The 23,103-nt window shown below is 43.9% G+C and overlaps 1 pseudogene; it reads left to right on the top strand.

Moving 5' to 3' along the window:
- LOC110257801 lies at positions 1 to 2,813 on the top strand (annotated as a pseudogene).

Raw genomic sequence — 23,103 nt, 5'->3', positions numbered from 1 at the left:
CTGGGAACTTCTATATGCTGTGGGTGCGGCCCTAAAAAAAAAGAAAGAGAGAAAAGAAAAGGAAGAGAGTTTGACCAAATGACTGAGCCCCGTGGCCTAGCCAAGTCGACGCATAAAATTAACCATTAGAGAGGTGATGGCAGGAAATAGCTACCGTGGAGTGTAGAAATGATACAAGAAAGGAAAGCAGCCCGCAAAGGGTGTGTTATGAAGTCTGTTACCTCTGTGGTCTGTCATGGGAGCTTAAGCCTTCTGGAGAGCTCTAGGTATCAAAGCAGAACACCTGCCTCCAAGTTGTCCTGCCCAAGGGGTGAAGGGCTGACTAGGTCATTGATATACTGACTCCCACCAGTCGTTCATCGGTTCAGAGCTGCTTCCAGGGTAGGGGTTAATTCCTCCTCCTTCAGGGCTGCCATGTAGGCAGGTGGAGCAGACACTAGTGGTCAGAGACAGTGCTCAGGCAAAGAGACTTGGATACTGGCAGTTGGAAGTAGGGCCAGTGTGCATGGTCATACAGAGGGCTAAGGGACACGTCTGTGTGGGTGGGACATAGACAGGGTCTACCCAGAGAGAATAATTTCATTCTCAGTCTCCCTCATTGAGAGTTTCTAACAGTAAAGTGAGACAATAGAAATGAAAGTACTGGAACTTTAGTCTTTATGAATGAGCTATGATTAATTATTTAATTTAAAAAGCTAGAACTTTTAAATACCCTAAGTGCCCTATTTCTTTTTCTTTTATTTTTTGCTTTGTAGGGCCACACCCATGGTGTATGGAGGTTCCCAGACCAGGAGTCAAATCGGAGCTGCAGCCGCCGGTCTACACCACAGCCACAGCAACACAGGATCCTTAACCCACTGAGTGAGGCCAGGAATCAAAGCTGCATCCTCATGGATGCTAGTCAGCTTTGTTAACCACTGAGCCATTTTGGGAACTCCCTGCCCTATTTCTTGAACATTCCATTTCTTACTGACACCAAGATCTTACTGACAGCTGCCATGTCAGGCTGATTCCTATGCATCCTTCGGGTCTCAGAGAGAGCGTCATGTTTTCTTTCTCCTCTCTGGCTAGGTCAGTTCCCCTGTTATACAGTCTCAAAGCACCCTGTTCTTTTCCCTCAGGACATTTCCCAGCTCCTTGAAGGAAGGAACCTTATCTTTCTTTTTGACTATTGATACCCCATCACCTAGCAGGTTACCTGAAACATTGTAGGAGCTCAATAAATATTGGGCCAAAAAAAAATATGGGTGTATGGCTGAAAACCTTTCTTGGAATCTATTGTAGATTGGCAAATGCTGTAAAATAAAATCATACAATGACTCAAACCAGGATCCAGAAAGTATCTCTGAGAACTTGCTTTAATGAAGAGACAAAAATGTCATCTTATCAACGTGGCAAGTTTTGATTAGTAAATAGGTGCTCTTAAAATACTTGAGGAACATTACTTCCTTGAGTAAACTGTCCGACTTCTGCAATTATGTTTCTACTACTATAAAACTCCTTCATCAAATATAATCTGTATTAGTCAGTATGGGTTGGGTTATGCTGCGGTAACAAACAATCCCACACATCTTGGTGGTGTAATGACAAAGCTCAATTTCTCATTCAAGTGACCTCTGCAATGCAGGTCAGCAGGGGAATTTGCTCCTCATGGTCACTCAAGAATACAGGCTTTGGAGGCTCCCTTGTCAACACTTGCTTTCACCATCACCATGGCAGGAGCAAGGAACATCAAACGTTATGCACTGGCTCCCAGGCTTCCACCAAAAAGTGACGGGGTCATGTGTCTGAGAGGGGGTTAATATCTGAAATATATAAGCAAATCACACAATGCCATAGCAAAGAAACAAACATCTTGATTTAAAAATGGGGAAAAGCCCTGGATAGACATTTACCAAAGACATACATATGGACAAGAGACACATGAAAAGATGTTCAGTGTCCGTAATGAGTAGGGAAATGCAAATCAAAACCACAGTGTCAGAATGGCTATCATCAAAAGGTCAAAGGATAAGTGTTGGCAAGGATGTGGGAAAAAGGGAACACGATGATACTGTTGGTGGGCATGTAAATTGGTGCAGCCATTATGGAAAGCAGTGCGGTCCTCTTCGCCATCTTTCCTCCTCCCCAGTGTTAGCAGCCACGAAGGTCAAGCCATGCAGTTTCAGAGGGTACAAGATCTACCCAGGACCTGGGAGGCACTACGCCAGGACTGACGAGAAGGTTTTCCAATTTCTTAATGCAAAATGTGAGTCAGCATTCCTTTCCAAGAGGAATCCTCCACAGATCAACAGGTCTGTTCTCTACAGAAGGAAGCACAAAAAGGGACAGTCAGAAGAAATTCGAAAGAAAAGAACCTATCGTACAGTCAAATTCAAGAGATGCACCAGGGCCATAACTTGCTGACATAATGGCCAAGAGGAATCCGAAACCTCAATTTAGGAAGGCTCAACGAGAACAAGCTCTCAGGGCTGCCAAGGAAGCAAAAAAAAAAAAAAAAAAAAAAAAAAAAGGCTAAGCAAGCATCTAAAAAGACAGCAATGGCTGCTTCAAAGGCTCCCACAGAGGCAGCACCCAAGCAAAAGATTGTGACGACCGTGAAGGTTTCTGCTCCCCGACTTGGTGAAAGATCAGATTTTTAAATAAAGACCTGACTATAACTACCCCCCTCCCCCGCCAAACTACCATATGATTCTAAGTATATTTCAGAAGGCAGTATGTTCATTGCAACGTTATCCACAACAGCCAAGGTATGGAAACGACCTAAATGTTGATAAATGAATGGATAAAGAAGATGTGGTTTATAGACAATGGAATATTATTCAGTCATAAAAAGAAGGAAATCCTGCCATTTGCAACAACATGGATGACCTCTATGCCATTATGCTTAATGAAATAAGAGAGACAAATATTATATGATCTTACTTAGATGCAGAAGTTTTTTAAAAAGTTGAACTCATAATAACAGAGAGTAGAATGGGGGTTACCAGAGATGAGGGTGTGGGGAAATAGGGGAGATTTTAAAAAATAATAAAGTAGAATGGCATTTTCCAGGAGCTGAGGGGAGAGGGTAATGGGAAGTTAGTGTTTAATGGGTACAGAGCTTCAGTTGTACAGGATGAAGAAAGTTCTGGAGATACATGGCGGTGACAATTGCACAACAATACGAGTGTCCTCAATACCAGGGAACTGCACACTTGAGAATAGTAAAGAGAGTAAGGTTTATGTTATGTGTATTTTACCACAATAAAAACAATCAGAAAAATAAATAAAAGGATTTCCCAGGAAAAGATGTTTAATTTAAAATTGAAAAAAGAGAAAATATTATACCCCTTTTATTATGAAAATGGAACCAAGGATGGAAAAATAAAACGAGTTAGGCAGAGATCCATGTGCCTGTATTTGAAAACTTGGTTCCATTTAGAACATTAGATGCTGCATTACGTTACATGGCCTATGTTATTAAAAGGTTGGAAGACAGAAACGAAAACAAATTAAATCCTCTTGTTTTTATAAGTTAAAGCCCAAAGAAATTAAGGTCCAAATTTGAAATCTCATCTCCTGGTAAGTGAAGTCCAAAGCTTAGCATTCTTAACTCCAAAGAAGTGAAAAAGTCCAAAATTGATTCCCCCTAATTTCTTATTCCGCTCAGTCTCAGCCACAAGTGTCCTCCATGTCTGCGTAGAGTAGGGCTTTCTTCAGCCACGGCTGCCTGGGCCCTGCGATGGGTATTGTTCCTTGGCAGTTGAATTAGCCTCTCTTTTGCTCTGTTTTTAAGGGTCCCATGCTGGCCTTCTGGAGCCCGGTTGGAGGAGGAGTCGAGATGGGTGGAAGGGAGACCGGTCCTGCGACTTGAAGAGGCCAGGCTAGAGCTGATGACAAGACGGTGGCAGTAGTGATAGAGAGCCGTGGAGGACAGGCTTTAGGGACGTTAGAAAGCAAAACCAGCCGTCTCGATGTGGATGATGAGAGAAAGTTCCTTTTTTTCACGCAGTGACTCTGTAGTGCTTCTTCATTCATTTGTTCATTGAAAAACATTTACCGAGCGCTGGTGCCAATGACTCAGTCTTTCAGGAACTGTGCTCGGTACAGAGTGGGGAAGACACGAGGGATCTGCGCTCAGGGAGCTCAGTCCAGTTGGAGAACTTAGGAATGGTTTCAAACAACTGTGCGATAATGACAATGTCTAGCGTGTGTTGACTTCTTCAGGCTGAGCCGGGCACTTTACATATGCAGTAGTCCTTCGGCCTCTGGGTACGTGTTATCATTGATCCTTTTCAGTGACTGTTCCACCACATCATAGCCATTCAACTCTGATGGAGGCCCCGGGAGGCTGGCGCATGGGAAGGTGTCTAGCCTGGCACTGGCACCTGCTGGTCCCCTTGGTCTTGCCCGACTCTACCCATCAGCCACCGCAGAAAAGCTTGAGTTAGGGGTTCGCCAGGACCCATGACCTTTCCCAGTGATCCATCTTTCCGTGGGGGCTCTTTGAGCCCTGATTCTAGGATGCCAAGTATTCCGGTGGCCATCATCCCCGCCAGCTTTCTACTCGTCCCAAGTGGGAGCCCTGGATCCTGGACAGAGTCTTGGGCAGGGCGCCTCTTTATCCCAAGAACATCCCGAGGTGGCTTCACCACTTGAAAAAAAGAATAAGGAGGCTGCAGCCCCAGGGGCTCCATGTGGATCTGAGACCATTGTCCCGGGGGGCCCCTAGCAATGATGAACTCCTTCTTTGGGCTCCGGGCTCCAGGGGGCCCCGGGGGTGCAGAGACCTGCGCTCAGGCCGTCTGTCCCCCGGCCTCGTCTCGGCGCCCCTTTCTCCGCCCGCCTCTCCACGCGCCGAGACTCTGATACAGAGACATGACGTCTGAGGCATGAGGTTGGCGGACTCATTCCACAGCCTGAGGTGGCATCAACCCAGGGACCTCCCGGGGAAAGAACTTTGAACACCGAGCAAGAAACCAGAGTCAACCCCCTGGGAACGTAGAGCGTCCCACTCTGGCCCTCTGCTCACGCGGAACAGCAGCGGTCACAGGGACGGTCGGGGGCTCCTGGCCCCGGGGCCGCAGCAGAGGCTCTGGGGGCCTTGACCCGACCGAGGGCCACCCTCGCCCGTCTGAGCGGCGCGCCCCACGCAAGCCCAGGCGGCCTGTTCCCTGAATGAGGCCGCGGGCAAAGCCAGAACTTTCTTTCCAGCCAAAGTCAACAATGGAGCCGTTGTGTTTCCCTGGAGCGAGACGGGCCTGCAGGAGCCGGCTCCCCCTGCAGCGTGACACCTACTCCCAGGCCCTCCTGGCCGGCCCGGGCCGCCGAGTGGGCCGCAGGTATTTCCTGAGGGCCCCGCTCCCGGTGCCCTGTCAACGTGCGCCTGCAGGGCCAGCTCATTTATCCTCGCCTGCCACCTTGGGCTGATGAAAACGTTCCTTTGACGTATGGCTTGAGCACTTGCTCAGACGGCTGGGGACCCCGAGTGCGCTGCACTCCTAACGCGCTTCGTGGAAAAGCTGTGCCTTGTTTATAGTCTGTGAAGTTTGGACGGCGGCCAGTGCCGGAGCCAGAGGCAGGCCTTCTCTGTGGGATTTTGCCCGCGTCCACCGCCGGGATGAATACGTGATGCGACCATCAGCCTCTTGACTTTGTGTAAATGCTTGCTTTGTCCGAGAGGACGTCTGTGTGGTTTTGGCGTGCGCGTTCCTGCGCCGCCCGCGCCTGTTAATTGGCCACCGCGTTTTCCCTGGATGATGTTGAGATGAATGCCACCGCCTCGCGAGCCCCAAGGCAGCACATGCAAGGAAACCCCAGACATCTTGGGATGAAGAAAAACGACCCTTCCACCAGACCTCTCCTGATTCCTGGAGGATGAGTCAAGTATCCTAAGACTCACAAGTCCAGGAGAGACAAACGTATCTGTGGGTGCGCGTTGGCAGCCAATAATAGAATCATTATTTCATGTTGAGGACAGTTGTCTCTTTTGGATTCTGGGAGAAGCGGTAAAATCCTTGCTGACACTTTTAGGAATAATAGAAATGGCCACGCCTGGGATGGTCTAGGCATTGCCTTGTGGCAAATTTAGGGGCAGGCAGTGACGCTGTCTAGATACCTGGGGGCCATCTAGGGGTACTGGTTAATGGCGGGCAGGGTTTCTCAAGAGCAGCTTCTTGGTGGGGTGACCACATTCTAGAGAAGTGAGTTTTTTGGCAACGTACTATTACTGGCTTTTCATAAAGGGTACCATCAAATGAAAGAGAGGCATAGAGCAAGGCATTGTGGGAGTTGGGATGGCACGGAGCTTCTGTGCCCTCTCCAGGCGTGCCACCCTCCCAGCACCTACGTGTGTTCAACAATCAGGAAGCTAGAGAAGTGGGTTTTAACCTTTTTTTTGAGTCATGGGCCACCTAGGAAATCTGAAAGAACCTATGGTTTACTTCCCACTGCCGCACGCTCATACGCACCTGTGCCCACACGGATAATTTCGTGGAATTCCTTGAACTCCCAAAGACCTGGCCTCATGGAACGTGAACCCCAGGTTAAGATTCCAGTTCTGCCGTCTGGTTCTCAGTCTTCAGCCGTGTCAGGGTGCCAGAAGTGAGGACAGAGAAATACTAGACAGTGAGAGAGGAAGCAAGAGGTCTGAGAGTCTGTAAGAGAGCTTCCCTCTTTGCAGGAGCCGGAATGTGCGTGTGTCTCCTTCTCAGTATCCAGAGATCAGGGAAGCAGAATCATTAAGCCAGATGTTGCTAGAGCCCGGGTTTCCCTCCCTTAGATGGGACTGGGTAGACATGACCACTTGTACTTCTTTGAACTCGATTTGCCAGGCTGGTCAGCCCCCTTGATGGACTCGTTTTTTCTTTAGATAACACCTGTTCCCTGGAGCCCTGGAGCCATGTCTGTCTTCTCGAGTTATAGGGTGCCCACGGTCTTAGCCTATAGCTCACAGGAGGGTTCATGAGAGCAGAGGGTGGATCCAGTCCCTGTCCTAGGACCTTACAAGGAAGCTGGGAGGAGCTGCTGACAATTCGATGTGGTTTGTGTCAGTCATGCTTCCTTTGTGTCTACCCCAGCTCTGCAGTGGACTTGCACTTGAGAGGGCAGCAGCCTTGTGTGGTTGTTTTTGTTGGTTTGTTTGTTTCATTTTATGGCCTCACCCGCAGCATATGGACGTTCCCCGGCCACGGATTGAATCTGACCCACTGCACCAGGCCAGGGATCAAACCCACACCTCCGCAGCAACCTGAACTGCTGTGGTCGGATGCTTAACCCACTGCACCATGGTGGGAACTCAGGATGTTGTGTCCAACATTTTCCCAAGGGGACCGATTCAGAGAGGATATACTCATATTTTCATGCTGTGTTTGTACTGCAGACCACATTTCCAGCCACTTTACCCCAAATCCATCTGTCCAGTATGGGTCATGGGCTTCCATATTGGAGGAATGAAATCGTTGGGTGCCAGCTTTGGGGGAGTTCCATGGCCTCTTGAAACACTGATATTTGCGTGTCCTCTGATCTCCAGAAACATCTTCATTGACTCATGCAACCTAGTGTGGGAGAAAGATACCTTCCCAGGCCAACATGAAGACTCTGGTGGCCTTTTCTGAACCCCGATGGGGCAGGGTTATTCTGGAATGCACAGGCACCTGGGAGAACTGGTACAGGAGCGATGCCTGAGGAGGGAAGCCCCCCGGCCCAGGCTTTTATTCACCAGTAGGTGAGCTGGACATCTGGAAAGATGATAAGTATCTTATAACAGTTATTGCCTTCCTGTCAAAAGTTGGACAGTTGAGCTGAGGCCTAATATTTCTAACAATAAGAGCAAAATGTTGCAGACTCATGACTGGTCCTGGAGAAAAAGAAGTGTCTGTGGCCCAGCACTTGTCCCTGGGGCGCTGCCTTGTACTTTCATTCTTTAGACTAGCCTTACACCTCATAAATCTGTCAATCATTTCAAATAAAATTTCTGTTTGCGTTGGGCAAAGCATTTCCAGCATTTTAAAAGAGCTGTCTGGCCAGCTGGTGAAGCAAGAAGGACTGTATTCCACATTGAAACAAGGAGAGAAAATGAGTTTTTTACCTCAACGGATCCTATCTTTGCTACCTCTAAGGCTGCACACCTCTTAAAAAGCTAGTGTCACATTTCCTTCGGTTTGGAGAATTTAAGTTGAATCTTCTCATTTGGGTTGCCATCTGGTGTGCTACTAACAGTCTCAGAGACTAAGAGGCCATCTGTTAATACTTTTTCCAGGAAGCTTTTTATAGAGCAGTGAAGTGGCAACTCTCAAAAACACATTGTAATGACTTACAAGATCTTGGGTATCTGGTACAAGTTGAGGCTGATATTTTATTTCTACCAACAGTATTTTCTTCCACTGAGGAGAGGAATCAATAAATATGGCATATTTGCCTGCAAAAAAAAAAAAAAAAATGCTCGTCCCTGATATGTGGGGAGCCATGAGGCTACCAAGATATTGGTCTTAGGGTATTTCAGAAGGGAGATTGTCAGTATGTGCCAAGCTCTTTCCATCCATTGCCTGTTACTATGCAGATGAAAAGGAATTGGTGCTGGAGTTCCCGCTGTGGCTCAGTGGTTAAGGGACCCGACTAGTATCCATGAGGAGGCAGCTTTGATCCCCGGCCTCGCTCAGTGGGTTAAAGATCCAGCGTTGCCATGAGCTGTGGTGTAGGTCACAGACACGGCTTGGATTCTGTGTGGCTGTGGCTGTGGCGACCCCTAACCTGGGAACCTCCATATGCCACGGATGAGGTCCTAAAAAGACCAAAAAATAAAAAAATAAAATAAAAAGAATTGGTGCTCAGAGAGGTTAATGACTGGCCCGTGGCACAGAAGAACTGGTAGCAGCCAGGACTTGCGGACAGTTTTCTTGTTTTTTCAGACTCCAAAGCCTGAGCTATTAATTATGAGCCATTCCTGCTCGCTGTCCTGTGAGAGCACAGTGTCATTTTTGCAACCAGCTGAATACCAGCAACTAAACTTTCTATTATGAGAAAGAAAGGTTTTTAGATCAGTTTGATCCAGGACATCTGATGGTTTGGATTAAGGACAGTATAGGTCAGCGTGAGTTAGACGTTTTTTCTTTGCTGATTTACAGTGTTGGGTTAATTTCCGCTGTGCAGCAAAGTGATTAAGTTATACATAGAATACAGAATATATATCTTCTTTTCTAGTTCTTTTCCTTTATGCTTTAATCTCAGGATATTGAATGTAGTTCCCTGTACTACCCAATAGGGCCTTGTTTATGGGGTTAGGTTTTGATGTAGTTACAAAGAACCCCCAAACCTCAGTGGCTTAGCAGAAAAGCCTATTTACTGGCCAGGCTCCTTGCCTGACCGCCCACAGGAGCCCTGCTCGTTGCCTTCACTCACTCGCGCTGCTGGAAGCCCCGCCGGCGTCTGTGATCCGCCGTGGCACTGATTCCTATTCTCTCGCACACTTTGTTGGCGAAATTCAGCAAGGACTTTGACACCCCAAAGGCGACAATACACATTAATTTCTTCAGAAGTTCCCGTCATGGCTCAGCAGTTAATGAACCTGACTCGTTTCCATGGGGACTTGGGTTCGATCTCTGGCCTCGCTCAGTGGGTCAAGGATCCGGCGTTGCCGTGAGCTGGGGTGTAGGTGGAAGACGCGGCTCGGATCCCGCGTGGTGGTGGCTGTGGTGTAGGCCGGCAGCTGCAGCTCTGATTCGACCCCTACCCAGGGAACCTCCCTATGCTGCAGGTGCGGCCCTAAGACAAGACAGAAGATGAAACAACTGAAATTCTTGAAAGATGTTGAGGAATTTCAATCCTACTCAATGTGTGCTCTGAAGGAGGATTTCTGGCCCTTTGTTCACTGAACATTTCTCAATCTGAGATTTCAATAAAGGGTCCTGAAGGCTACCGCTGCATTGGCTGGACTACAATAGATCACCGTTCCCCCCCCCCCAAGGTCCTTAATTGTTCTGTAAAGATCACACGTTGTCTGAACCGGCCTCCTTTCTCGTTTGAATCGACATCCGATAAACATCAGAAGATATCTCTATACGCAAATCACCCCAGTATCTGTATCTTTTTCATCCAGTTGGAGTTTACTTCAAAGACGATTTCACATCCTATCATTTAATTTTTTGTTAATATCACAATATTTCCCTTTCAACTATGTTTAAAAATTTTTGCTCTTGGAAGTTTCCCGGTACATTCACAATAGACTTTCTTTTTTGCAGTTGAGGTAATCCAACGGTGACAGTATCAGTGTGGTGACAAATATTTAAAAGGCGATTTGAAGAGCAGTTTGGACAAGGCCACAGGGGTGAGATGTACACAGGGACTTTTGGGGACAGGTGTACACCTATGAAACCATGACCACTGTCTTTAGTTAATATTATTTTTTACGATAAGAACACTTAACAAAAGATCTATCTTCTTAGCGGATTTTGAAGCATACGATACAGTACCGTTGGCCTCTGGAACTGTGAGAAAAAAACTGTTTGTTGTTGAAACCATCCAGTTTATGGTACTTTGTCATAGCATCCTGAACCAAGACGACCACATCTTTATCCAGCCCTCTGTTGATGGACACTTAGGTGGCTTCCATGTCTTGGCTATTGTGAATAGTGCCGCGGTGAGCTTGGGAGTGCAGATGCTGCTTTGACAATCCTGATTTCAATTCCTCTGGATGCATAACTACAGGTGGGATGGCTGGATCATATATGGTAGCTCTATTTATATTAAGGAGCCTCCAGACTTTTCTATAGTGGCGACACCAAATTCCATTCCCTGCAATATGCAAGGGTTCCCTTTTCACCACATCCTTAAAAACATTTGCTTTTTTTTTTTTCGGGGCGGGGGGAATACCCGTCCTGACAGGTGTGAAGTGATACCTCGTTATGGTTTGGTTTGCTTTTCCCTAGTGATCAGTGATGCGAGGCTCATTTTCATGTCCTTTCAAGACCATTTATTTGTCTTCTTTGAAAAAAATGTCTGTGAAATAGAGTTAAAGTCCTTTGGCCAGCTTTTAATTGACTTATTTGTGACTTTTTTTGCTACTGAGTTAAAGGGTTCCTTATATATATATTGGATATTAATTCTTTATCGGACACATGTTGGCAACCCCGTTCTGTGGGCTGTTTTTTAGTTTACTGATTGTTTCCTTTGCTAAGCAAAGGCTTTTTAGTTTGATGTAATCCTGCTTGTTTATTTTTGCTTTTGTTGCAAGTGCTTTTGGTGTTGTATCCAAGAAATCATTGCCGAGACCAATGTCAAGAAGCTCTTTCCCTATGTTTTCTTCTAAGAGTCTTACAGTTTCAGGTCTTACATTGAAGCTTTTAATCCATTTCGCATTTACTTCTGCCTATGGCACAGGGAGAGGGTCTAATTTCATTCCTTTGCATATAGATACCTACTTTCCCCAACACCATTTATTAAAGACACTATCCTTTCCCCATTGTGTATTCTTGGCACCCTCTGGAAGATTAGTGGACTCTATAGGTGTGGTTTTATTTCTGGGCTCTTTATTCCATTCCATTGGTTAATATATCTGTTTTGATGCCAGCATCATACTGTTTTGATTAGTGTAGCTTGTAATATATTATGAAATCAGGAAGTGTGATGCCTCCAGCTTTGTTCTTCTTGCTCAGAGTTGTTTTGGCTGTGTGGAGTCTTTTGTGCTTCCATATGAATTTTAGGATTTCTTTTTTATCTCTGTAAAAAATGTCATCGAGCTTTTGCTAAGGATTGCATTGACTCTGTATATTGGTTTGGGTAGTACAGATATTTTAACAAGAGGATTCTTCTAATTCATAAACATGATGTATCTTTCCATGTATTTGTATCTGCTTTCATTTCTGTCATGAGTATTTTATAATCTTCAGTGTGCAAGCCTTCCCCCCCCCCTTGGTTAAGTGCACTTCTAAGTATTTTATTCTTTTTTGATTGTAAAAGTAGTACATGTTCATTGCTGGAATTTAGGAAAATATAGCAGGAGTTATAAAAAGAAAAAGCACTGATAATTACTAATACTCCTATCAAAATAAGAATCACTTTTCACAGTTGGAAAACAACTCAATTCTTTTTAGATGCCCCTCGCACAGCGCCCACCTGCCTAACACATCCGTCCCCCTTTACGTGCTATAGTACTAGCTTGTCTTAGGTCTTCAAGACACTTATTGAAATCCATACCTATATATTTATTTGTGTGTTTGTAAGCTGAATGATCTGCGGCACCAGAGCATAAATGTCGCAGGTCAGGTTTGTGTTCTTTGCATGACCGAGTATCTACAACCTATTAGAGTGTTTGCTATATAACTGGCACCTGGTAATTATTTATTGAATGAATATATATACATATATATATATGATTTAAAATCATATAATTAAATTTTTTTTATTAAAATGTCACAGTATTTTGGAGTTTCCTGTTGGCCTAGCAGGTTAAGGATCCAGTGTTGTCACTGCTGTGGTGTGGGTTTGATCCCTGGCCCGGGAACTTCTGCATCCTGCAGACACAGCCAAAAATAAATAAATAAATAAATAGTCATAGTGGCTTCCCAATATATTCAGAACAGACTTTCTTATTATATTTGAAGTAAGCCAAATGGTGGTGGTATTTATATATTTAAAATGTATAATATAAATATATATTTAAATTAAGATTATATTTTAATATTATTTTATAGCATGTTTTATTACTTTACCCTATGTTGTATTTTCCTTAACAGTATATTGTATTTCAAAAGTATTTTTCTTACAATTCTCATGTGTTGGTCAGGTAATTTTTAATGTGCGCTATTTTATTTTGTAGATAAATGGACCAGGAGTTATTTAATCATTTCCTTAGTGTTATCTCTTTGCACTGTTTTCAGTATTTTGCTCCTGTAAGTACTGCTGTATATTTTTTTTCCACTTCTTATGGTTCATTTACAATATTGTGTTAGTTTCAGGTGTACAGCGTAACGATTTAGTATTTTTGCGGATTATGCTCCATTATAGGCTATTCCAAGATAATAGGTACAATTTCCTGTGCTATACAGTACCTCCTTGTTATATCTATTTTATACATGACAGTTTGTATCTATTAATCTCATCCCCCTTGTTTATCCCTCCCCTTTCCCCCCATTCTCATTTGGTAACAACAAGTCTGTGAGTCTGGTTCTGTTTGTATATGCATTTGTTTTATTTTTTGAGATTCCACGCTTAAGTGATACCATATAGTATTTACCTTTATCTGATATTTCACTAAGCGTAACACTGTCTAGGTTCATCCATGTTGTTGCAAATAGCAGTATTTAAATTCCTTGTTTTGGCCAAGTAGTATTCCATTCTAATGTATATATAGAAGACATATATATTTATATACATACACATTAAATATATGAATATACATATATAAAATATGTATTAATATTAAGCATATCAAATACACAACTATACATATTATATATATATCAGATCACATCTCCTTAATCCAACCATCTGTGTTGTTTTTTTTAGTAGTTTTTAATTGAAGTATAGTTGATTTACAATGTTTCAGATATGTAGAAAAGTGATTCAGTTACAAATATATCTGTGTATATATACATATAAACTTTCAGATTCTTTTCCATTATAGGTTATCACAAGATATTGAATAGAGTTCCCTATGCTACACAGTAGGTCCTTATGGTTTATCTGTTTTATACATAGTAGTGTATATCTATAATCTCAAATTTCTAATTTATCCCTCCCTCCTTTCCCCTTGGTAACCATAAGTTCGTTTTCTATGTCTGAGTATATTTCTGTTTTGGAAATAAGTTCATTTGCATCATTTTTATTAGATCCTGCATATAAGTGATATGATTTGATATTTGTCTTTCTCTGTCTGACTTAACTTTATTTAGTAAGATAATCTTTGGTCTGTCCATGTTACTGCAAATAGCGTTATTTCATTCTTTTTTATGACTGTGTAATATTCCATTACACATCTTCTTTATCCATTCATCTGTCAATGGACACTTAGGTTGCTTCCATATCTTGGCAATTATAAATAATGCTGCTGTGAACATTGGGATGCCTGTGTCTTTTCAAATTAATATTTTTGTTTTTTTCAGATATATACCCAGGAGTGGACTTGCTAGGTCATATGATCATTCTACTTTTAGTCTTCTGAGGAACTTCCATATTGTTGTCCACAGTGGCTGCACCAATTCACATTCCCACTAACAGTGTAGGAAGGTTCCCTTTTCTCCATATCCTCTCTAGCATTTGTTATTTATGTTAAAAGCTTTTAAGTTGAATTAGGTCATATTTGTTTATTTTTTCTTCTATTTCTTTTGTCTTAGGAGACTGATCCAGGAAACTATTGCTATAATTTATGTCAAAGAGGGTACTATGTTCTCTTCTAGGAGTTTTAGGGTGTCATGTCTTACATCTGGATCGTTAAACTCTTTTGAGTTTATTTTTGTATGGTGTTAGAGAGTGTTCTAATTTCATTCTTTCACAGGTAGCTGTCCAGTTTTCCCAGCACCACTTATTGAAGAGACTGTCTTTTCTCCTTTGTACCTTCTCACCTCCTTTGTCATAGATTAATTGCCCATAGGTGGGTGGGTTTATTTTTGGACTCTCTATTCTGTTCCATTGATCTTTGTGTCTGTTTTTGTGTCAAAACATGCTTTTCTTTTTTCCTTTGGCCACGCCTGTGACATGTGGAAGTTCCTGGGCCAGGCAGGGATCAAACCTGTGCCACAGTAGCAACCCGAGCCATAGCAATGACAACATCAATCCTTAACCCACTGAGCCACCAGGGAACTCCCAATACTATGCTATTTTATAACTGTGGCTTTATAGTATAATCTAAAGTTTGGGAGGGTTATACCTCCAAATTTTTTTTCTTTTTTTTTCTTTCCCTCGGGATTACTCTGGCAATTTGGTGTAGTTTTTGAATCCGTATAAATTTTAGGATTATTCTAGTTCTGTGCCAAATATGGGTATTTTGATGGAGATTGCATTAAATCTGTAGATTTCTTTGGGTGCATGACCATTTTAATTATATTTTAATAATACTAATTCTTCCAATCCAAGAGCATGGGATATCTTTCCTTTTCTTTGAATCAGCTTCAGTTTCCTTCATTAATGTTTAACAGTTTTTAGCACATAAATCTTTCACCTCCTTGGTTTATTCCTGGGTATTTTACTTTATTTTTTGATGTGATTTTAAATGGGATTTTTTTAAACTTTCTCTTTCTGATATTTCATTATTAGTGTATTGAAATGCTATGGATTTCAATTTCTGTATATTACTCTTGTATCCTGCAATCTTTGCTAAATTTATGTATTAGCTCTAATAGTTTCTGGGTGGAGACTTTAGGGTTCTCTTTTTTCCCTGTTGGAGTCTTTTTTCTGTCTATTTGTAAACACTCTTTACATATTAAGGGTATTGACCCTGTCTGCATATATATTATAATTTTTTCATATTTGTTATTTCTCTTATTCTTATTTATGATCTAGTTGAAGTAAATAAATTTAAAACTGTTATGTAGTCAAAACTAGCAGTCTTTTACTTATAGCTTCTACGTACTTATGCTTCAAAAATTATTCCTTCCCCTGCGATTACATATTCACCTTAGTGATGTCTAGCTTGTTTTCTCCAAATGGTTAAACATTTCACATTTAGCTACTTGTTTCATAGGGTATTTTTAGTGGTGTGGAGGAGGAAATATGTAATTTTCCCTCTACCCTTCTAGGTCTTAGCTGAGACCTCATCTAATAAAAAACAGATTAAAAGGAGAAAAACAAATGATTTTAATTATGTATGCACATAGAGAGATATAAGATATAAGTCTCACAAAGGCAGCCGGGGAATTGAGGCTTCTCTAACTAAGGAAAGGGGCAGGGCTCTGAGACTTCAAAAGGGGATAAAGGCCACTCACAGGAAGGTGAAAGGGGAAACAGATGGTCAATAGAATTTGCCCTGCCATCTAAGTCAGTCTCTCAGATGAAAAGTGATCTCCAGTAATAATTCTTTTCCTGGTACAGACCCCCTTCTAATGTAAATGTCTCTTACCAAAAGGTAACTTCCATTCTGTTTTCAGAGCCTCTCCTGTCTGCAGTTTCTCAAAATCATCAGCTCCAAATAACTTTAACAGAGAGTCATATTTGAGGGGGCATATTCTGCTTCTCTTCAACGGCATATAGTTCAAGATACTGATTCACTTTATTTTTTCCCCGTATTTAACCACTTTTACCAGCTCCATCCACACTCCTTACTCAAAGGTAAAATCTTAAATCCCTCTCGGTAAAATCTTAGTTTACGGAGTTCCCTTCGTGGCACAGCGGAAACGAATCTGGCTAGCATCTATGAGGATGCCGGTTCGGTCCTTGGCCTCACTCAGTGGATTTAGGATCCTGTGTTGCTGTGAGCTGTGGTGCAGGTCGAAGACAAGGCTCGGATCTGGTGTGGCTGTGGCTGTGGCTGTGGCGTAGGCTGGTGGCTGCAGCTCCGACTTGACCCCTAGCCTGGGAACTTCCATATGCCATGGGTGCGGCCTAAAAAGACAAACACACACACAAAATCTTAGTTTATTCCTAGTATGCCGAAGATTTTATTTGTGAATGAAGTTTTCTTTTCTTTTTTTTTTTTTTTGGCCTTTTCTAGGGCCACTCCCATGGCATATGGAGGTTCCACAGCCATACCAGGTCCGAGCCGCGTCTGCAACCTACACCCCAGCTCACGGCAACGCCGGATCCTTAACCCACCGAGCGAGGCCAGGGATCGAACCCTCAACCTCACGGTTCCTAGTCGGATTCGTTAACCACGGAGCCACGACGGGAACTCCCAGGTTTTCTTTTAAAATTGTATTTTCCAACTGTTATTGCTGCCACACAGAATACTCTGAATCCTGTGCATTTATTTTGTAACCAGGTAACTGAATTCTCTTAGTAGCTCTTATATATAATTGATTCTCTTGCATTCCTACGTAGAAAGTAGAGTGTGATAACACCTGCAAATATGATTATTTCATCTCCTACTTCCCAGTATTGCCTTTATTTATCTTGCTTGGCTATACGTATATCTGTGAGTAATTACACAGACTTGGGATCATAGAGAACATGCAGTTTACATACACGGCAGAGCTTCTCTTAATACATTTTCTCATTGGCATCTTCTTCCTTTGAGAAAACCCTAAGTTTAATATTTGCATAAAATTCTGCTGTGCGAGCTACAGTGTAATTTTTAAAAATTTAGGGGGCCTTCATTAAAATTAGTTAACGTTTGAAATCATTTCAGATTTACAAAAATTTGCAAAATAGTATAAAGGATTCTCATATACTCATAGTACGAGTATCAACACCAGAAAATTAACATTGATATGTTATTAATCCATCTACAGACCTTATACAGATTTTTTTTTTTTTTTGGTTTTTTGGCCTTTTCTGGGGCCGCTTCCCACGGCATATGGAGGTTCCCAGGCTAGGGGTCGAATCGGAGCTGTAGCCGCCAGCCTACACCCCAGCCACAGCAATGCGGGATCCAAGCCGCGTCTGCGACCTACACCCCAGCTCATGGCGATGCCGGATCCTTAACCCACGGAGCAAGGGCAGGGACCGAACCCGCAACCTCATGGTTCCTAGTTGGACTCGTTAACCACTGCGCCCCGACGGGAAGTCCAGACCTTATACAGAGTTGTAACGATTATTCCACTAATAGGTGTTTTCTTTTTGGTCCAGGATCCAATCCAGGGTCACACCAGGCACGTGGTTGTCTTGCCTCCTTTATTCTGTACCTTCTGGGATGGTTCTTTAAGCCTTTGTTTTTACCAATTCTGAAATTTTGAAGAGAAGTGGCCACTTATTTCGTAGAATGTTGTTCGCTTGGGGTTTGTTTGAGGTTCCCTTGATTAAGTTCATGTTTTGCATTCGAGGCAAGAGTATTACAGAAGGATGCCTCGCCCTTCCTGGGGCGCCGTGTCAGGAGGTGGGTGACGGTGGTATGACCCACGCGGACCATGTTAACGTTGCTCTTGTTTGCTGGCTTCCTTCGCTGTAAGGTTACTGTTTCACCCTTAGGAATGATAAATATCTTGTGGTAAAATATTTTGAGACGGTGGAAATATCCTGTTTCACATCATCCTTCCATATCCACTGCTTTTAGCATCCGCTACCGATTTTTCTTGAAAACCGTGGTGGTTGCCAAATGACGAGTTTCTATGTCCATTATTCTGCCTGTATTAATAAATTGAAAGAGCTTTTCTTTCTGCCTCATTTATTCATTCAATCAAGTATTTATCAGCATGAATTCATGTATATTTATCTTAGACTTGGGTTACACTCCAATACTATTTAATTTGGTTGCTCACATTGTCCCACATTTAACCACTGAGTGCTCTTTCAGGTTGGCTCATAAGTCCTTTGGCAAGTCCTCAGCCTTTTTAGTCTTTGAGCATTTCCCACTTTCTGGTACTACAGGATGCTCTAGGCTCAGGCTCCTCCTGGGTCTTTACTGCCCCAGTCCATTTCTCCAAGGAGAAGGACGTTTAGAAATCAAGACCTGGACACTAGGTATGGTCACTGCTACTGGGGTCACTGTCTCTAGGTCCTCGCAGTAGGTGGAGCTACAAAGTACACGTATGTATATGCACAGCCACTCGGATGTACGCATTCAGATGCATCTTGCATGTTCTGCTAAGGAAACATCTTTATACTCACACTTTGTGAAGAACGATTATTAGGAAGTTCCCAGAGTCCCCGTCGTGGCGCAAAGGAAATGAGTCTGACTAGGAACCATGAGGTTGCAGGTTCAATCCCTGGCCTCACTTGGTGGGTTAAGGATCCGGTGTTGCTATAAGCTGTGGTGTAGGTCACAGACGCGGCTTGGGTCTGTGTTGCTGTGGCTCTGGTGTAGGCCAGCAGTGGTAGGTAACTACGATTGGACCCCTAGCTAGAGAACCTCCATATACCACAGGTGTGGCCGTAAAAAGAAAAAAAAAAAGTTCCCGCTGTGGTGCAATGGGATTGGGGGACAAAGATTTGATCCCCGGTTTGGTACAATGGATTAAGGACCCAGCGTTGCTGCGGCTGTGGCTCGGATTCAATTCCTGGCCAGAGAACTCTAAATGCCATGGCGCTGCCAAAAAAAAAAAAAAAAAAAAAAAAAAAGAGGATCTCCCTTTGTGCCTCAGCGGGTTAAGAAACTGAAGGAGTCTCTGTGAGGATTCAGGTTCAATCCCTGGCCTCACCCAGTGGGTTAAGGATCCAGCACTGCCACAAACTGTGGCATAGGTCGCCGCAGATGTGGCTGGGATCTGGTGTTGCTGTGGCTGTGGCATAGGCTGGCAACTGCAACTCTGATTTGACCCCTAGCACAGGAACTTCTGTATGTTGCAGGTGCACTGTGAAAAGAAAAAAGAAAGAAAAAAATACATATATAAAAATGATTGTTAAGAACTCATGTGGATTTTAACAATGCCCTCTTGACACTTATTTCTTTTTCTTTTTTGGCCACACCCATGGCATGTGGAAGTTCCTGGGCCAAGGATCGAACCCGTGCTACAGCAGCGACCCAAGATGCTGCAGTGACTCTGCTGGACTCTTAATGCTCTGAGCCACCAGGGAATTCCCATAGATTTTTCTAATAAACATCTAAAATAAAACCTCCCTAGTCCTAGTAAACTAGTCTTAAAAATTTATTATTTTTCAGGATTGCGTTGCTGATATTTGATTTAGAATTTCTGCTTTTTGGGAGTTCCTGCTGTGGCTCAGTGGTACAAACCCAACTAGTATCCATGAGGATTCAGGTTTGATCCCTGGCCTCTCTCAGTGGGTTAAGGATCTGGCATTGCTGTGAGCTGTGGTGTAGGTCGCACACACAGCTCAGATCCCCGAGTTGCTGTGGCTGTGGTGTAGACCAGCAGCTGCAGCTCCAGTTTGACCCCTAGCCTGGAAACTTCCATGTGCCACAGGTACGGCCCTATAAAAGAAAAAAAAAGAATTTCTGCCTCTATATTCACAAATTAGATAGGTGTCTAGTTCTCATGTTTGGTGCTTTGTCAAGTTTCGATATAAAAGTCGACGTGGTTGTATTAGTTTCCTGGGGCTCCTATAACAAGTCATCACAAATGCGGTGGCTTAAAACAACAGAAATTTACTCTCTCACAGTTCAGGAGGCCAGAAATCTGAAGTGAAGGTGTAAATATGGTTGGTTCCTTCTAGAGGCTTCTGGTGGTTGTCAGCAATCCTCAGCATTTCTTTTTCTTTTTATAGCCGCACCCGTGGCATGTGGGAGTTCCCGGGCTAGGGGTTGGATCGGAGCTGCAGCTGCAGGTCTACACCACAGTCTAACACCAGATCTGAGCCGTATCTGTGACCTAACTGCATCTGGCGATGCCGGATCCTTAACCCGCCTAGAGAGGCCAGGGGTGGAACATGTGTCCTCATGGACACTATCGGGTTCTTAACCCACTGAGCCACAACGGGAACTCCCCTTGGCATTTCTTAACTATAGATGCGTCACTCCAGTCTCTGCCTTTGTCTTCACATGACTTTCCTCTGCGTGCGTCTCTCTGTGACTTCTTGTCCTCTCATAAGGACACCAGCCACTGGATTTAGGACTCACCTTAAATACAGAATGATTTTAGGTGATTCCTCTTGAGACCCTTAACTAATTATAAGTGCAAAAACTCTATTTCCAAATAAGACCACCGCCTGAGGTTCCAGGCAGACATAAATGGGGAGTGGGCACTGTTGAACCCACTACAGTGGATGCATAAAATTAAGTGGCTAAAAATGTTATTTTATTTTATTTGCTTTTTAGGCCGGCACCTGCAGCACATGGAAGTTCCCAGGTTAGGGACTGGATCAGAGCTGCAGCTGCCGGCCTACACCACAGCCACCTCAACACGGGGTCTGAGCCATGCCTGCGACCTACACCACAGCTCACGGTAACACTGGATCCTTAACCCACTTAGTGAGGCCAGGGATTGAACCTGCATCCTCATGCATACTGGTCGGGTTTGTAACCTGCTGAGCCACAACGGCACCTCCAAAACTTTTATTTTGGTTTTTGCAACTTGGAACCGGAGTTTTCTTTTAGTTACGGTAGCCCAAAAAGTAAGTGTGAGGTCTTTACACGCAACTTTTCACACTTGTAGTCACTGATGCTTACATGTATTATACTCTAATCTCTGGTATCCCTTTAAGGTTTAGGCTGCTTAGTGCTCTACCCATCGTTATAATTTTTCCCTTGGCTAAGTGTGTTTTCTCATATAGAAATCTATAAATCACGTGTAATCATGTAATTCAAAAGTGTTTATGTGTTAATCAATGCAGCGGGGTATGTGTACGATATAGATAGATAAGGTTATAAATATTGGCATCTGGCAATAGGCTGACATCTGGTGTGTAGTTCCATCGATATTTTCTATTAATTGACTTATGTTTGTAGTCGGTTTATGTGTACTACATAAATATCACACTTATTTTTATTTAAAAAATTAACCGTACACGCGTGATGGCTTTAATAGGGATTAAAGTAGTCTAAACAGCTCACGTCATATTAAAGGGCTGCTGTTTCACCATATGCCATAGAAAGGCGGCCTTAAACTTTCATTCCTGCTACTGTCCCCAGAGGGGCCATTCAGACTCGTAGGATGAGTTGCATTTCAGTGGGTGTGCAAGTCTTCTGCCAGACCTGGGGAATGACCCCAAGATGCCAAGAAGATCAAAGAGGGGTGTGTGGCAAGCTTTGCAAGGAGCACAGGTGACAGGCTGGGGAGCAGGAGGAAGAGCCGCCCAACTGTGGGGAGGCCGGTCTGTGAAGGGTTTGCCGGCAGGGGGCGCAAGCCCCCGCCTTCTCTCGCCGAGACCACCTGAATCTCCAGAATCTTTTCAGCCTTTGCAGTGATGTGTCTTCCCCCAGGCCCTCCCCGCAGGATCGCGTCCCAGTCTGTAGCCTTGCGCTCCGAACTAGGAACTAGAGCAGAGAAACCTTGACCCTTGGAGGCTCTCATCTGGCCAGGAGGGGCGCTTAATCCAGCCTCCTCTCAACCCTTCCAACCGGAAAAGAACCGGTTGAGCTTGAGAAACCGAGTCGTGTACTTTCTTTGCACAGTCCCCCTCCACTTTGTAAATAAGTGCGTGGCAGGTGCTCACATAATGTTTAGTGAGTTAATACGTCTGTTTGTCTGTTTGTTTGTTTTTCTTTTCACAGCCGTACCTGTGGCATATGGAAGTTCCCGGGCTTGGGGTGGAATCAGAGCTGCATTGCCATGCCAGCCTACACCACAGGCACAGCAACACCGGATCTGAGCTGCATCTGTGACTTACGCCACAGCTTGCGGCACTGCTGGATCCTAAACCCGGTGAGCAGGGCCAGGGGTCGAACCCGAATCCTCACAAACATAACGGCAAGTCCTTAACCTCCTGAGCTACATGGGGAACTCTGAATCAATACTCTCAATTTCCTCTATGGTACCTGGCACAAAGCCAAGCACAGAGTAACAGCTGCCTACCTGAGTCCTCTCACTTCATCCTCACAATAAAAGCAGATGCCACCAACCTGTGAGGATTAAGAATCCATGTAAACCACTAACCATGGAAAGAAGCTCTTGGGAGGCTGATTTTATAGAGGAGGAAATGGAGGCCCAGAAAGGTCAACAACTTGCCCAAAGTCACACAGTTAGGAACGAGCAGAATTGGGATTGTAGGCGTTCCCGTTGGGGCGCAGTGGTTAACGAATCCGACTAGGAACCATGAGGTTGTGGGTTCGATCCCTGGCCTTGCTCCGTGGGTTCAGGATCCGGCGTTGCTGTGAGCTGTGGTGTAGGTCACAGACGCGGCTCAGATCCAGCATTGCTGTGGCCCTGGCGTAGGCCGGTGGCTACAGCTCCGATTGGACCCCTAGCCTGGGAACCTCCATATGCCACGAGAGCGGCCCCAGAAAAGGCAAAAGGACAAAAAAAAAAAAAAAAAAAAAAGAATTGGGATTGTAGCCTGACTTTATCAGGCTCAAAGCCCATGTCGCCGTTGTCCTAAGCTTTCAAAACTGTCTACCCAAAGGGCACATGAAGCTGCTTATTTGGCTGTCCTGTTTTGCTAATTAATTTAGTCCTTGCTTAAAACCAATGAAAGTGATTAGGG

The sequence above is a fragment of the Sus scrofa genome, chromosome X, assembly GCF_000003025.6.
Source record: "Sus scrofa isolate TJ Tabasco breed Duroc chromosome X, Sscrofa11.1, whole genome shotgun sequence".
Taxonomy (NCBI): domain Eukaryota; kingdom Metazoa; phylum Chordata; class Mammalia; order Artiodactyla; family Suidae; genus Sus; species Sus scrofa.
Note: the sequence above shows the minus strand (reverse complement) of the source record. Positions and strands in the feature narration are given on the sequence as shown.